This window comes from Bison bison, unplaced genomic scaffold, assembly GCF_000754665.1.
Source record: "Bison bison bison isolate TAMUID 2011002044 unplaced genomic scaffold, Bison_UMD1.0 scf7180017864499, whole genome shotgun sequence".
Classification (NCBI taxonomy): domain Eukaryota; kingdom Metazoa; phylum Chordata; class Mammalia; order Artiodactyla; family Bovidae; genus Bison; species Bison bison.
Genome location: NW_011495058.1, coordinates 9,735,215 through 9,749,523, shown reverse-complemented (window position 1 = coordinate 9,749,523; position 14,309 = coordinate 9,735,215). Strand labels below are relative to the sequence as shown.

The following is a 14,309-nucleotide window of genomic DNA, read 5'->3' as shown; positions in this document are numbered from 1 at the left end:
TTTGGGGGGGCGGGCGGTGGCAGTGCATGCGAGATTTCAGTTCCTCAACCAGAGATCAAACCCATGTCCCCTGCATTGGGAGTGCGGAGTCTTAACCATTGGACTACCAGGGAAGTCCCTGCTGATTTTTTACAACAAATATTTATTTTGTTTGTAATTAAAAGATAAATATTTTTAAATTATTATATAGTAAATCCATGAATCTAAAAACAAAAAGAAATCACAATTAATCTTACTTGTTAAAGCCATCCTTTGGGGGACCTGCAGCATATATTTTTATCTGGAGCAGTAAACTGTGCATGTTAGTTTTTATAACAGTTTCATAACATTTAATAAAGAATAAACAACAAGATTTCAATAGTACAGCTGTCAACGGTACATAATCATTCCACTCAGGAACAAATGCCTCATGTATATCTGTCTTTTCTAAACACTAGGAATAAGCAGCAGCAACACAACAGGAATAAGAAAGGATATGGGAGGAAACCAGGAGTGCAAGATTCAGCTTTCCTTCAATGCTGATTTTTTCCATCTGCCTGCTTTATACATATAATGGAGGGAGTATGCTGCAGAAAGATAGACTACTGGAATAGATGTGGACAAGGTTACAGAACCAGAGGGAAAACAGACCAAAGAAAAATGGGCTCAGCTGTATTTTCCATTAGCTACAATTTTATTCCTAATGGAGACATGTTTGGAATTCTGGACAATATAAGTGAGTTGGTTCAAAAATCAATAATGTCAAGCTGACACCATAGAACATACGAAAATGTTTCCTTAATGGAACAAAAAAAAAGAAGCCCAAGGAAACAGGAGGGGCCCAGGACCAGCACATACCTTCTAAAGCCAAGTCCACGACAGGTGGTCCCAAGGTCTTAAATTTAAAGAAAAGGCAAAATCACCCGCATGTCCGCCTCATGTGATAATCAATTACCTAATGTACGAGGCTTGAAATAAATACACTTAGTATGGATTATGTCAGCTCTTCAATTAGGAATAAATTCACGGTTGTTTCAAAAGCTGCTTTTAATGGTGTTCTTTGTGGCCACTTCTTTTCCCCCGATGCTCCTCATCATCCCACCTTAAGCTATTGGTCCCCCAACGTGAACCTCAGAAATCAATCTGCTAATGTATAATTGGTAAGGCTCCTCTGACTAACAAATGGATAATTGATTCCTTCACAAATGCTGCATCCCCATGGACACCGACTGGAAAGAATAAGAAACAGAAGATGGGGTTTCGTTTACGTTCTCCCGGAGACCCACTATTCAGCAATGGCAACATCCACAGGGTTGCCCACGCAGCTCCATGCTCTTCAGTCACCGTGAGCAAGCAAGCTGCCCTCCATCACACGTGTGAAAAGCACATGTGTCCTTTCAGACTTGAGAAGAGCTCAGTTTACTGCTGATTTTCCTCTCCCCTGAGGACACACCCTGTGATAAGCCAGACCTCCAGTTGGATTTAAGAAGTCTCTGCAAAATACACCTAATTGTGGGCTTTCTACACATCTACACAACAAAAGGAAGCAAGAGAAACATTTATTTTCTGGTGGACTTATTCTATGGCTAGATGGCCTAACTTAAAAAAGAAATTTATTGAAGAATAGTTGATTTACAATGCTGTGTTAATTTCTGCTGTACAGCAAAGTGATTCAGTTAGACACACACACTCATATAAGTGTGTGTACATATATTTTTCATGTTCTTTTCAAAGAACAAGCATTATGTTTGTATCACAAGATATTGAATATACAGCTCCCTATATACAGCAGGATCTTTTTTATCCATTTTATATATAACAGCTTGCATCTGCTAATTCCAAACTCCCCAATACATCTCTCTCCCACTTCCTTCCCCTTGGTAACCACCAGCATATTCTCTATGCTTCTCTCTCACAGGTAAATTCACTTGTATTGTATTTTACATTGCGGAATATAAGTCATATCCTGTGGTATTTGTTTTTTGTCTTTCTGACTTATTTCAGTTAGTATGATCTCTCTAGGTTCATCCATGTTGCTGCAAATGCAGAAGGGCCTAACCTTAACTAAAAACTCTCAGATCTTCTTAGCTGCTCTTAGATTTCATCTCTAGGTTCGCTTTAAATCCTTCCAATCAAGATGGGGAATAATCAAAGAGAGGCAACACTGAAGCTGGAGAACCTGTGTGGAGCTTTCTCGAAAATCTCAGCATACAGCTTCAGTAAAAGTAAAAGAGAAGGCTTAAAGGCTCCAGCCCGTTCCTTGGGAGATCCTCTCAATGTCCCTGTCACTCCTAAACGCCATGGCAACTGGCCCGGCCCATCATTACTGCCAAGAGGTCTCCTGAGGCCACCAAGAACTTCCTGGGGTTTAAGCACTTGGAGGCCTTTCAGCTTCAGTTTGCTTGATCACTCTGTGACAAATGACCCTGCTGCCCACTGCTTCCTTCCAACTTTCTCTTCCCTCAGCATGAGGACCACACCTTCTCCATTGTTCAACCTACCACCATGGGCTATAAAGCACTGTTGAATAACACAGTAAACAAACCAAAAGATAAGGACTCCATGTTACTTATAATCTTGGGACAAAACCAAAATACATCATTCTTATCTATCACATTACAAAAATAAAAGGCTAAATAATCATGAACCCACTGTATGTTGTTTAGGAGATACAAATATAGTGTTTTCCTTTAAGAAAATGAGGGAGGAAGAGAAACCATCAAAAAACTTTAAATCCTAAGTGCACACATATGACAAAGGCTAGGGCAAGAGACTGAAAAAAATCCTAGAAAAAATGACGAAGTTTGACTTTGAAGCAAAAATAAATTCTGGGTATGTAACAAACGGGCTTCCCAGGTGATGCTAGTGGCAAAGAACAAGCCTGCCAATGCATGAGATTTGAGAGATGTGGGTTTGATCCCTGGGTGAGGAAGATCCCCTGGACGAGAGCATGGCAAACCACTCCAGTATTCCTGCCTGGAGAATCCCATGGACAGAGAAGCCTGGTGGGCTACAATGCAAGGGTTGTTAAAGAGTCAGACATAACTGAAGTGACTTCGTATCCAAGTAATAAAATTTAAATGAAATAAATGAAGATCTTAAAAATCTTTAACAACAAAAACAAAAGAGTAACAATAATGAATAAACATACAATAAAACACTGGTTCAGGACTGAAACAAAATAATGCAAAAATAAACACTAAAATAACAGAGATAAAAATTAGGAGACGAGAAATTTCAGTTACCATCAGAATTTAAATTATCGAATTAATTGCCAGAAAGCTAGATGATGACCTTCATTTAAATGGTAGAGTTATTTAATGTTTTTCACACCAGGGGCAGATAATGAACAGGACGGCACCTACACACTCTCTGGTCCAGTTCACCAGCCTATACGTCAAAGGTGCACATCAGTTCCCTAGGTGACTCTCCTCTCCTGTCACTGAACAGCTGAGCGTCACCACTGTGTTGTCAGTGACTTCTCTTCCTGTCCCGTTTCCATTCGGAAGCAAGGAAAGATATTTAAAGTTGGAGGCATATAGATTGTTCGATAAGTACGCTTAGAATTGAATTATGATAACCACCTAAGAAGAGTCCAGAACTTATCTACAAAATACAAGAGTAACAGTGTTACTGTTTTGTTTTTTTAATTATATATTTAAATTTGATCACAATCATTCACCAATGAAAAAGCTTGGCTCACTGCCTTATTTGTACCTCTTTTCCATTTCTCACAGGCATGGATGTGGGAAATACCACATGCTGGGCTGCCATTTATGCCAGCTGATGAGCAAAGGAAGACCCTCAAAAGAAACCAATCATGTAAGGTATATGAAAAAAGTGACTGTCTACTCCCTTCAACTCCTTCAGTTGATTCATTCACTAACACAGTAAAGGGTTTTTTGCCTGAATGCTGCCACCAAAGCTGCTTATGGAAAGGTCACCAACATAGACCCAGCTTTCAAAGTCAGTGGATGTCCTTTGGTCCTCATGACTTTCTGGCATCTGCAACTCACCTCCATTGGCTTCCATATATACCCACTCCTCGTTTCTGTTTTGCCTTTCTGATCACAACTTTCAGTCATGCTCCCTGGCTATAGTTCTTCTTTAGTGTCTGTCTTCACCTCTCTCCAGTCTCCCTTTAGAGTGATAGACTCAAACTCAACAACTACACTCAGCTCCATGCCAACCAACCATCTGCAGAACCATGGCCGCCTTCTGTATCTCACTTTCAGCAAATGACCCTGAGCCTACTGGTCATCCAAGACCAATCCTTCTCCCTCACACCCCACAGGAGCAACTGAAAATGACTAAGTCCTCTCCTTCTACCTCTCTCGATCAGAGCATGCCTACTTCACAACAATAACTCCCTTTGTTGTCTGCCTCCAGCACTTAACTTGAGCTCCCAGAGAGCAGAAATTCACTTATTTATTTCTGGCCACAGCACATGGCTTGTGGGATCTTAGTTCCCCAACCAGAATTTGAACCCGGAACCTCATACAGAGTCCTAATCATTGGACTGCCAGGGAATTCCCACAGAAATCTACTTTAAGCCCAGCAGCTGACACAGAAGAACTTGATGACGCTGCCAAAAGAATAAGAACCCCAGTCTTTCCAAGTGTGAGGCTCTGAACCAGAAAACAGGTTAAATAAACAAACAAATGCTCTGTAGGAAGAAAACTAATTAAGAGCAGGACAGATAAAAACTCAAAACAATTTTGCTATAATGTAATTTTCCTAAGGATAAGAGAAGTTTTAAAGAATGGTAAAGCCTCAAAGTTCAACGGGAAGTCAAGTTCTAACGCACCCCTGCTCTTTCAAGATCTGAGGTTTTCAATATTCAACATCAGCCTTTAAAAGCTGAAGAGAAGCTGATGGCTTACATATAGCAGTCACTTCCTCGTGGTACCTACTATATTTCATAGCTGAAATGACTATACAAGAACTGTGTCTTCTTATTAAGTCTTAACAATAGCCCTACCTCTCTAAGATTTAATATCTACATTAGTTTGAGGTTCTTGAAGTCTTTATAGAAACTGCTCTTTCTGCAGATGTGGGACAATGCTTTATTTATCAGTAGCAATTCATTCCAATTTGAGAAAAAGTCATTTATTTTCTACTCTGAATAGACAGAAGGGACGGTGATGAACTGTAGCATAGCTGCATATAAGTTACATTGAAAATTTTGCATAATAACATGGCTGGAATACCCCTTATTCCACAGCTACTGATCATCTTTTATAAATTTATACCTTCAAAAGTACATCCCTTTCCATAGAAATAGAAAAAAACATTCCTAAAATTCAAATGAAATCACAAGAGACCCTGAATAGTCAAAACAATCTAGAGAAAGAAATGGAGACATCACACTTCCTGACTTCAAAGTGAAAGTCGCTCAGTCATGTCCGACTCTTTGTGACCCCATGGACTATACAGTCCATGGATTCTCCAGGCAAGAATACTGGAGTGGGTAAACATTTCATTCTCTGGGGGAATCTTCTCAACCCAGGGATCTCACCCAGATCTCCCACGTTGCAGGTGGATTCTTTACCAGCTGAGCCACCAGGGAAGCTCACTTCAAACTGTATTACAAACCCATAGTAATCAGGACAGTAGAATTACTGGCATAAAAACAAACACATAGACCAATGGAAAAGATGCAATAAATCCACATCCATAAGGTTACCTAATATTTGATAAGGAAGCCAAAAATATTCAATGGGGAAAGGACACTCACTACCCTCAGTAAATGGTAGGAAAACTGGACATTCACATGTAAAAGAATGAAACTGGACTCTTACATACCACTAACAAAAATTAACCCAAAAGTGGATTAAGAACTTAAAGATAATATCTGAAACTGTAAAACTCTTAGAAGAAAATAACACAGAAAAGCTCCTTGACATTGGTCTTTGCAATGATTTTTTTGGATAAGATACCAAAGGCACAAGAATAAAGTCAAAAGTCAACAAGTGGGACTACATCAAACTAAAAAGCTCCTGTGCAGCAAAAGAGAAAATAAACAAAATGAAAGATGGCCTAAAGAATGGAATAAAATGTTTGCAAACTAAATATCTGATAAGGAGTTCATATCTAAAATATATACAGAACTCATACAATAACTCTGGGAAAAAAAAAAGTTGATTCAAAAATGGGCAGAGGCCTTGAATAGACATTTCTCCAAAGACATACAAATGACTAACGGTACTAGAAAAGGTGCTCAACAATTCTAGTCATCAGGGAAATGCAAATAAAAACCACAATGAGGTAACACTTCACAGCTGTTCAAAGGGCTATTAACAAAAAGATGACAAATAACAAATGTTAATGAGGATGTGGAGCAAAGAGAACCCTGGCACACAGCTGGTGGGAATGAAATTTGTACATCCAGTCAGGAAAACTGTGGCGATTCCTCAAAAAATTAAAAATAGAACTACCATAAAATTCAGCAATATCACTTCTATATATATATTCAAAGGAAATGAAATAAGGATCTCAAAGAGAAAAAATCTTTGCACCTGCACGTTCATTTCAGCATTATTTACAACAGCCAAGACATGGCAACAACCTAGATGACTGCCAACAAATAAATGAATGAAGAAAATGTGATGTGTATCTATATATAATATGACTTAACCATAAAAAAAAAAGCCATTTGCAGCAACATGGAAGGATTTTCTGGTTATTATGCTTAGTGAAATAAGTCAGAAAGACAAAGATAAAAACTCATACATGGAATCTAAAAACAATGAACTCATAGAAATAGAATAAAACAGTGGTTGCAGAAGCCAGTGGGTAGGAAAATGTGGAAATGTTAGTCAAGGGTATAAACTTTTAGTTACAAGATAAGTTAGTTCCAGGGATCTCATGTACAGCATGGTGACTGCAGGTGACAATATTGCATTATATACTTGAAAACTGCTGTGAGAGTAGTGCTTTAATGTTCTCATCATGACAAGGACAACAAAACAGCAATGAAGTGAGGTGAAGGATGTGTTAACTAATCTTACTGTGCTAACACTTCACAACATATATAGGTATCAAGTCATACATCAAAGCATAACATGGTATACTTTAAATTTAGGTATTAAGTCAATTATATCTCAATGAAGCAGAGGGAATGAAGTAAAGCTATATCATATGATATTACATGTGGGATTTAAACATATATGTATTAATATATAGAAATATTAATATATAGAAATATACATAGATTATATATATTTATATATTATATTATTATATATTAATAAAACATATATATTGATATATATTGTCACCCTGCTTATTTAACTTTCATGAGAAACGCTGGGCTGGATGAAGCACAAGCTGGAATCAACATTGCCGGGAGAAATATCAATAACCTCAGATATGCAGATGACACCACCCTTAGGGCAGAAAGTGAAGAGGAACTAAAGAGGCTCTTAATGAAAATGAAAGAGGAGAGTGAAAAGGTTGGTTTACAAATCAACACTCAGAAAACTAAGATCATGGCATCTGGTCCCATCACTTCATGGCAAATACATAGGGAAACAATGGAAACAGTGAAAGACTTTATTTGGGGGGGCTCCAAAATCACTGCAGATGGTGACTGCAGCCATGAAACTAAAAGATGCTTACTCCTTGGAAGAAAAGCTATGACCAACCTAGACAGCATATTAAAAGGCAGAGACAACAAAGGTCCGTCTAATCAAAGCTATGGTTTTTCCAGTAGTTATGTATGGATGTGAGAGTTGGACTATAAAGAAAGTTGAGCACTGAAGAATTGATGCTTTTGAACTGTGGTGTTGGAGAAGACTCTTGAGAGTCCCTTGGACTGCAAGGAGATCCAACCAGTCCATCCTAAAGGAAATCAGTCCTAAATATTTATAGGAAGGACGGATGCTGAAGCTGAAACTCCAGTGCTTTGGCCACCTGATGCGAATAACTCACTCACTGGAAAAGACCCTAATGCTGGGCAAGTTTGAAGGCAGGAGGAGAAGGGGATGACAGAGGATGAGATGGTTGGATGGCATCACAGACTAGATGGACCTGAGTTTGAGCAAGCTCCGGGAGTTGGTGATGGACAGGGAAGCTTGGCGTGCTGCAGTCCATGGGGTCACAAAGAGTCAGACACAACTGACAGACTGAACTGACTGATGCATACACACATACAAATGAACTTATTCAGAAAACAGAAATAGACTTACAGACATATGAAACAAACTTAGGGTCACCAAAGGGGAAAGGAGGGTAGGGTAAATTAGGAGTTTTGGATTAACATACACATACTACCATATATAAAATAAGTTAAAAAACACACACACAAGATCCTACTGTACAACACAGGGAATTATACTCAATATTTTCTAATAATCTATAAGGGAAAAGAATCTGGAAAAGGATAGATATATATATGTAAAACTGAATCACTTTGCTGTATACCTGAAACACAACACTGTAAATCAACTATACCTCAATTTCCTTTTTTTTTAAAAGTACAGCCTATTCATACAAGCATTTCGCAGTGAAAACTACCTGAATAACTTACATTTTAGTCAATATGGAGAGTACCAATACTTTATTTTAATAATATGAAACAGTTACATGTCTGTTATGTTAGGTGAGGTCTGCTATACTTCTAATACAAGAGCACAAAAAGAGTCCCCAAATATCACCATTTATTGAACTACAGATGATTTCCCTCTCACAGTGACTTTGAACTTGCTGTAGTGCTTCAAGTAACTTTAGGGTTCATCACAGCTTTCCCTTGATGCTACAGAATTTATGTAAATAATGGGAAATGATTAACATATGGAAAGTCCACTGTCTACACTTATCACTGGATAGCCTTCATATTCTACTGATATAACCTCCACAAGAAGAATACTGTTTGATAGGAAAAAATATATATTATCTCTAGTTCTCCACTTAAATGTAACTTCGATTCTAATGATCAAATAACCAAATTATCCTTTTAGATAATGAACTCTTTAATTTTAACTCTGATATCCTGAACATCATCCAAAAGAAATAAAAATCATCTGGGAATGAGAAATAGTTTTGAACAAGAGTTACCTTGCTTGAAAAGAATTTTGTCCATCCACTGTTATCACTGTTTTACGTGAACACTTAAGGTTAAATTCTCTGCATTTATAAGACTGTTGATAAGTCAGTCCTGCTGTTCACAAAACATTCCTAAATATATTTTTTCTGACCTTTGAAAAATATTCTCCAAAAAGAATTCTTAACCACTGCCCCCATAAGAGCACACTGGGTGTGCCTCGGATGCTGGCAATTTACAAGGACCATTTGCAACCTCCTCTGACACCTCAAGGCCCACTGCTGTCCCCACCTTGTGGCGACGGATGCATGTGGCTGGCTCCCGACAGGCTCAGGGTTCACCTGCTGGACGCACAGCCTCAGCACAGTGGGGGCACGAATGGCCTTGCCACTGCAGAAGACTTACTAGATACATGTTCGTTTTCTAAATCCTAACAACCTTTAAAAGCACAGGGAGGATTTGGAAGGGATTGCCTCCTAAGAAGCGGGCACACTGCTGATTCCTAGAGCTGCTTTCCTTTTGTTAAACTTCATCTTCTGCCCGTGCCAGCCACATTCCCTGCCACAAGAGTAGGAGGAGGCTGGCTTGCACACAACATGTAACCAAGACAGAGAGTCACGATCTTGGCACCAATTAAAACATAACTTCAATAAAAGGCAAAAACAGCCTTTTGGTCCACATTTCCCTTAATTCACCTGCAAGGAACTGTCATAGATGTCAGGGGCATGTCGTGAACAGGCTAAATGGGATCCTTGCCCTTAGGAAGCTGGCAAATCACTGGAACACTGTTCATGTTTTTACAGGGACCTTCTGGGGATACAACAAAGCTGCAGTGGACCCCAACAGTGAGAGGGACGAGTAGCACATTGGAGCCGGAGCCTGTCTTCCCCAGAGCGTGTGATGCCCCTGTGCTTAACACTTGAGAGAAGACACCTTGGAGCAGTCTTCCTGTGATGACTTGCCTGGCTGTCTACAACACTAAATGTCACACGTTGAGGGAGGAAAACTTTAGCAGAAGCTTCTAGGTAAATCGGTCTGAGCAACAGCCGAAGGAGCCAGCAGTTTCTTTTGCTGGTATCTGTACCAGACACTATGCTGAGCTGTGATGCCACCATAAAAACAATCTGTTTTACTGGAAAGCCACTATTGAAGGAATTAACATCTGTTATGTATATAAATCACCTGAAAAGAAATACAACTGATAGCTTTCGAATAGTGAAATATAATGTGTGAAGTCTGTCTTAACCTGAGTCAATAGTTTTCTTGTTTACATATGTTCCCAATAAAGATACAAAGGAAGGAGTGATAGAAAAAGGAAAGCAGGGACTTCTCTGGTGGTCCAATGGTTAAGACTCTGCTTCCATTGAAGTGCGCGCAAGTTCAATACTGGTCAGGGAAAGGAAGATCCCACATGTCGCATGACGTGGCCAAAAAAATTAAATAAAAATTTTAAAAAAAAAGGAAAGCAGAGGGAATTCCCTGGTAGCCTAATGGTTAGGATTCCAGGCTTTCACTGCTGTGTCCCAGGTTCAATCTCTGGTTGGGGAACTGACATCTCACAAGCCGCACTGTGCAGCCAAAAAAAGAAAAGAAAAAAGGAAAGCAGAGTCATGAGAGAAGTGCAAAGTCATCAGTTTAGTGTAAGGGTAAAATGCAAAACAACAACTCACTAATAAATGCACTTCACAAAAGAGCAACTGGCTTATCAGCAAAACCTTCACATGATACATAGAGTCAAACAACAAACAAGGCCTGCCTTCAAGGTGTTTGTGTACGAAGTCTGGGACCACAGCGCTTCACACACACCTCTAATTCACAATCTAACACCTTAGATTACAGATGGTTGTTTATGTAACTAGTTCCACAACTGATTCAACCCGAGAACAGGGGCTGTGTTTTATTATTCTTTATACCCCTTGCACATCCTTACAGAATGCTGGCTAGGAATAAGAAGACATCATTGAATGAATATGAAGGATGGACTCTTCTGAGCGGGGTCATCAGGAAAGTATCACAGAGGGGGAAGGACACAGCATTTCCACAAAGACAGGAAAGCACATTCCAGCGAGAGCCAAAGGGCAGTGTGGATACAGTGCAGGCCATGATGTGGGAGAACAACGTAGCTCAGTCAGCAGAAGGCCTGGCAGCCTCAGGGAGAGCTCTGTTTTATTCCCAGGCATCGACGAGCCACAGGAATATTTTCAGGGAGGGGAATGACAAACTCCCAGCTCTCCTCTGAGACGATTACTTGGGCCACTGTGCAAAGGAGGGATTAGGGGAGACGTGGGGTTTCTGGAGTAGATTAATGGAATTTCACTGCAAATTACTCAAGTGAGATTCAGTGAAGACTTAAACAACAGTGGTGGTGATACAAAGAACCAGCAAGAGTACGAGCTATGAGCAGCATCCAGGGGCTATAAGGGGAATGATGGGACGCAGATGATGGAAGATAAATGTCACAGAGACAGAAGTAAACAGCGAAGAGGAGCAGAGATGAAGCCTTCTGAAGGGATGCTCTTCATCAGGGGCCAGCAAAAGCTCAGTCTTTGAAGGTAGTTGAAAACTGGCTTTGTGTCAGAAACCGTGTGTGCCTCAGTCACTTAGTCATGTCCAACTCTCTGCAACCCCATGGAATGGGTCCCACCAGGCTCCTCTGTCCATGGAATTCCCCAGGCAAAAATACAGGAGTGGGTAGCCATTGCCTTCTCCAGGGGATCTTCCCAACCCAGGGATCAAACCTGGGTCTCCTCCATTGCAAGTAGTTTCTTTATTGTCTGAGCCACCAGGGAAACTGGCAATAATATTTAGATTCAAAGAGAAACTTAACATTGTCTGGCCCACTAGAGGGCTTCCCAGGTGGTGTCAGTGGTAAAGAACCTGCCTGCCAATGCAGGAGACACAAAAGATGTGGGTTCAATCCTTGGGTCAGGAAGATCCCCTCTGGGAATCCCAGCCTACAGGGTTCAACACTACGATTTCAAAATATAAAATTCCATTTTTTCCCAGAGAACATTGCCCCAGAGCATATAATACCATTTTTCTGTAAGAGTTAAGGCCACAAAAATGGGGCTGTTAACTCTAAGTCCATATACAGTAAGCCCCCTACACACAAAACTTCAAGATGCACACTTTCAAAGATGTGGACGTGCCCCTGTATGCCAGCTGTTGTGCTGTGCCACTATACTTCTCAAGGTACTCTGCTGTAAGAGTTAAAACGTTTTTTGTGTTTGTTTTCGATGTATTATTTGTGTGAAAAATATTATAAACTTATTACAGTCCAGCACTATGTAGACAATTGTGTCAGTTGGGAACCTAAGCTAATTTTGTTGGACTTACGCATGCACTCTTGAAACAGAACTCATTCGTGTGTAGTGGACTTACTGTAACTAGAAAAGGAATAACAAGCATACCACTAGTCTTGAAAATTAAGTCTGAAAGGCTTATCCCTTAAGATTGTCCAGGTCCTAAGAGTCTGCTATGTCACTGCTAGTCCACCTATGAGCAGAAACTTCATTAACAAAACCTGCTCAAGAAAGGTGAACACAATGCAAACTCATGATGACTACAGAGCTATCTGAACATCTATCTCACCAGGTATCTTTACTTGATTTCTCAATATCAAGTCAACGAAACCATCAATGATAAAGGAAAAGCCTGTCAGGAGTACAAATGTTCTTATTCTTCCCACTTTTATTTGCGACTTAATAATAGCACAGGGATGCTGATGCATTCTCTTTATCTAAAACCAATCTCTGAGAAAATAAAGCCTTTGTGTTTTCACAGGTTGGGGGAAAAAAAAAATCACTTATCCCAAAAGGGCAGTACAAATAGTTTAAATGACTGAGACCAAGTTATTAACCAAATAGAAAATGCCCAAGTTCCTTTTCAGGCATAAGATGAAGAAAGACCATTTAAAACTTCACAAATTCACCTCTACTTTTACCACAGAAATTATTGTTCTAATGCTCTCTGGTGTACAATCACTACTTTATCAAATCTCCATTAAGTCATCTCCCAAGTAGACTGTCATCTCTCAACAGTTCTTGAAAGAAGTATCTTGGAGACCACATTGCAATGTCTTTACACTGAAAAGAAACTCCTGAAGTCAACTCACTAGAGCTGCACTGGGATCCATTTGCAGAACCAAGTTACATAAGTAAACATGTTCTTAAAACTTCAAGGAAGTAAGCCTACTTGAGCCCAATGATAAAAGATGTCTGCTCCCCAAACAAAAAGGGATCTGACAGAGCAAGAAGCAAATTAGTGGATAAGAGCAAGAGCATCTTCCCTTCTTTCTCTTTTTTTTTCCTTCGTGCCTCCCCCACTCCTTCGCTTCCTCCCTCTCTCGCATGTTTGCCTGTTCTACAGAACAGGGTGAAAGCCAACCATACAAATGAATTCAAAAGTAACAGCTCTCCTTCAGTAAGTGTCATAAATGTCATGCAGTCAGTCTCTTGACTTGACCCCACTCCTCTTAAGGGCTCTCAGTGACTGATCCTTACACTACATTTTTACAATACATTATTTTACAAAGAATCTTTAAAATAGTCACATAAATCAGGGGAGTGACTATACTCTACATTTTATAAAGAAAGTGAAGGAAAGGTAAAATAACCCACTCAAGCTAATAAAAGATTTATTTGCAAGTTACTAAATTTGACTTGTTGGTGACTTCTGATTTTGAGACATCACATGAGTTGCCCAGATCAATGCTGTTATTTCTGCTTGACAACAATGAACTTTTAAATTATGAATCAATTTAGAAGTTTACATACATACTGACAAAGTATCAGATCAGATCAGATCAGATTAGTCGCTCAGTCGTGTCCGACTCTGCGACCCCATGAATCGAAGCATGCTAGGCCTCCCTGTCCATCACCAACACCCGGAGTTCACTGAGACTCACATCCATCGAGTCAGTGATGCCATCCAGCCATCTCATCCTCTGTCGTCCCCTTCTCCTCCTGCCCCCAATCCCTCCCAGCATCAGAGTCTTTCCCAATGAGTCAACTCTTCGCATGAGGTGGCCAAAGTACTGGAGTTGCAGCTTTAGTGTCATTCCTTCCAAAGAAACCTCAGGGCTGATCTCCTTCAGAATGCACTGGTCGGATCTCCTTGCAGTCCAAGGGACTCTCAAGAGTCTTCTCCAACACCTGTTCAAAAGCATCAATTCTTTGGCGCTCAGCCTTCTTCACAGTCCAACTCTCACATCCATACATGACCACAGGAAAAACCGTAGCCTTGACTAGACGAACCTTTGTTTGGCAAAGTAATGTCTCTGCTTTTC

General features: G+C 40.0%; 1 protein-coding gene across 2 annotated transcripts in view; it reads right to left on the bottom strand.

Annotated features, from left to right (window-relative positions):
- Window positions 1-14,309, bottom strand: part of VPS41 (vacuolar protein sorting 41 homolog (S. cerevisiae)) — a 200,589-nt gene that overhangs the window by 120,742 nt on the left and 65,538 nt on the right. Inside the window, exon 1 of one of the 2 annotated variants that reach the window (XM_010829103.1) lies at window positions 5,959-5,963. The exons of the other annotated variant lie outside the window; for it this stretch is intronic. The gene's annotated coding sequence lies outside the window, so the exon portion shown is untranslated. Of the gene's footprint in view, window positions 1-5,958; window positions 5,964-14,309 lie in introns of those variants that run through there. 2 annotated transcript variants of the gene reach the window in all.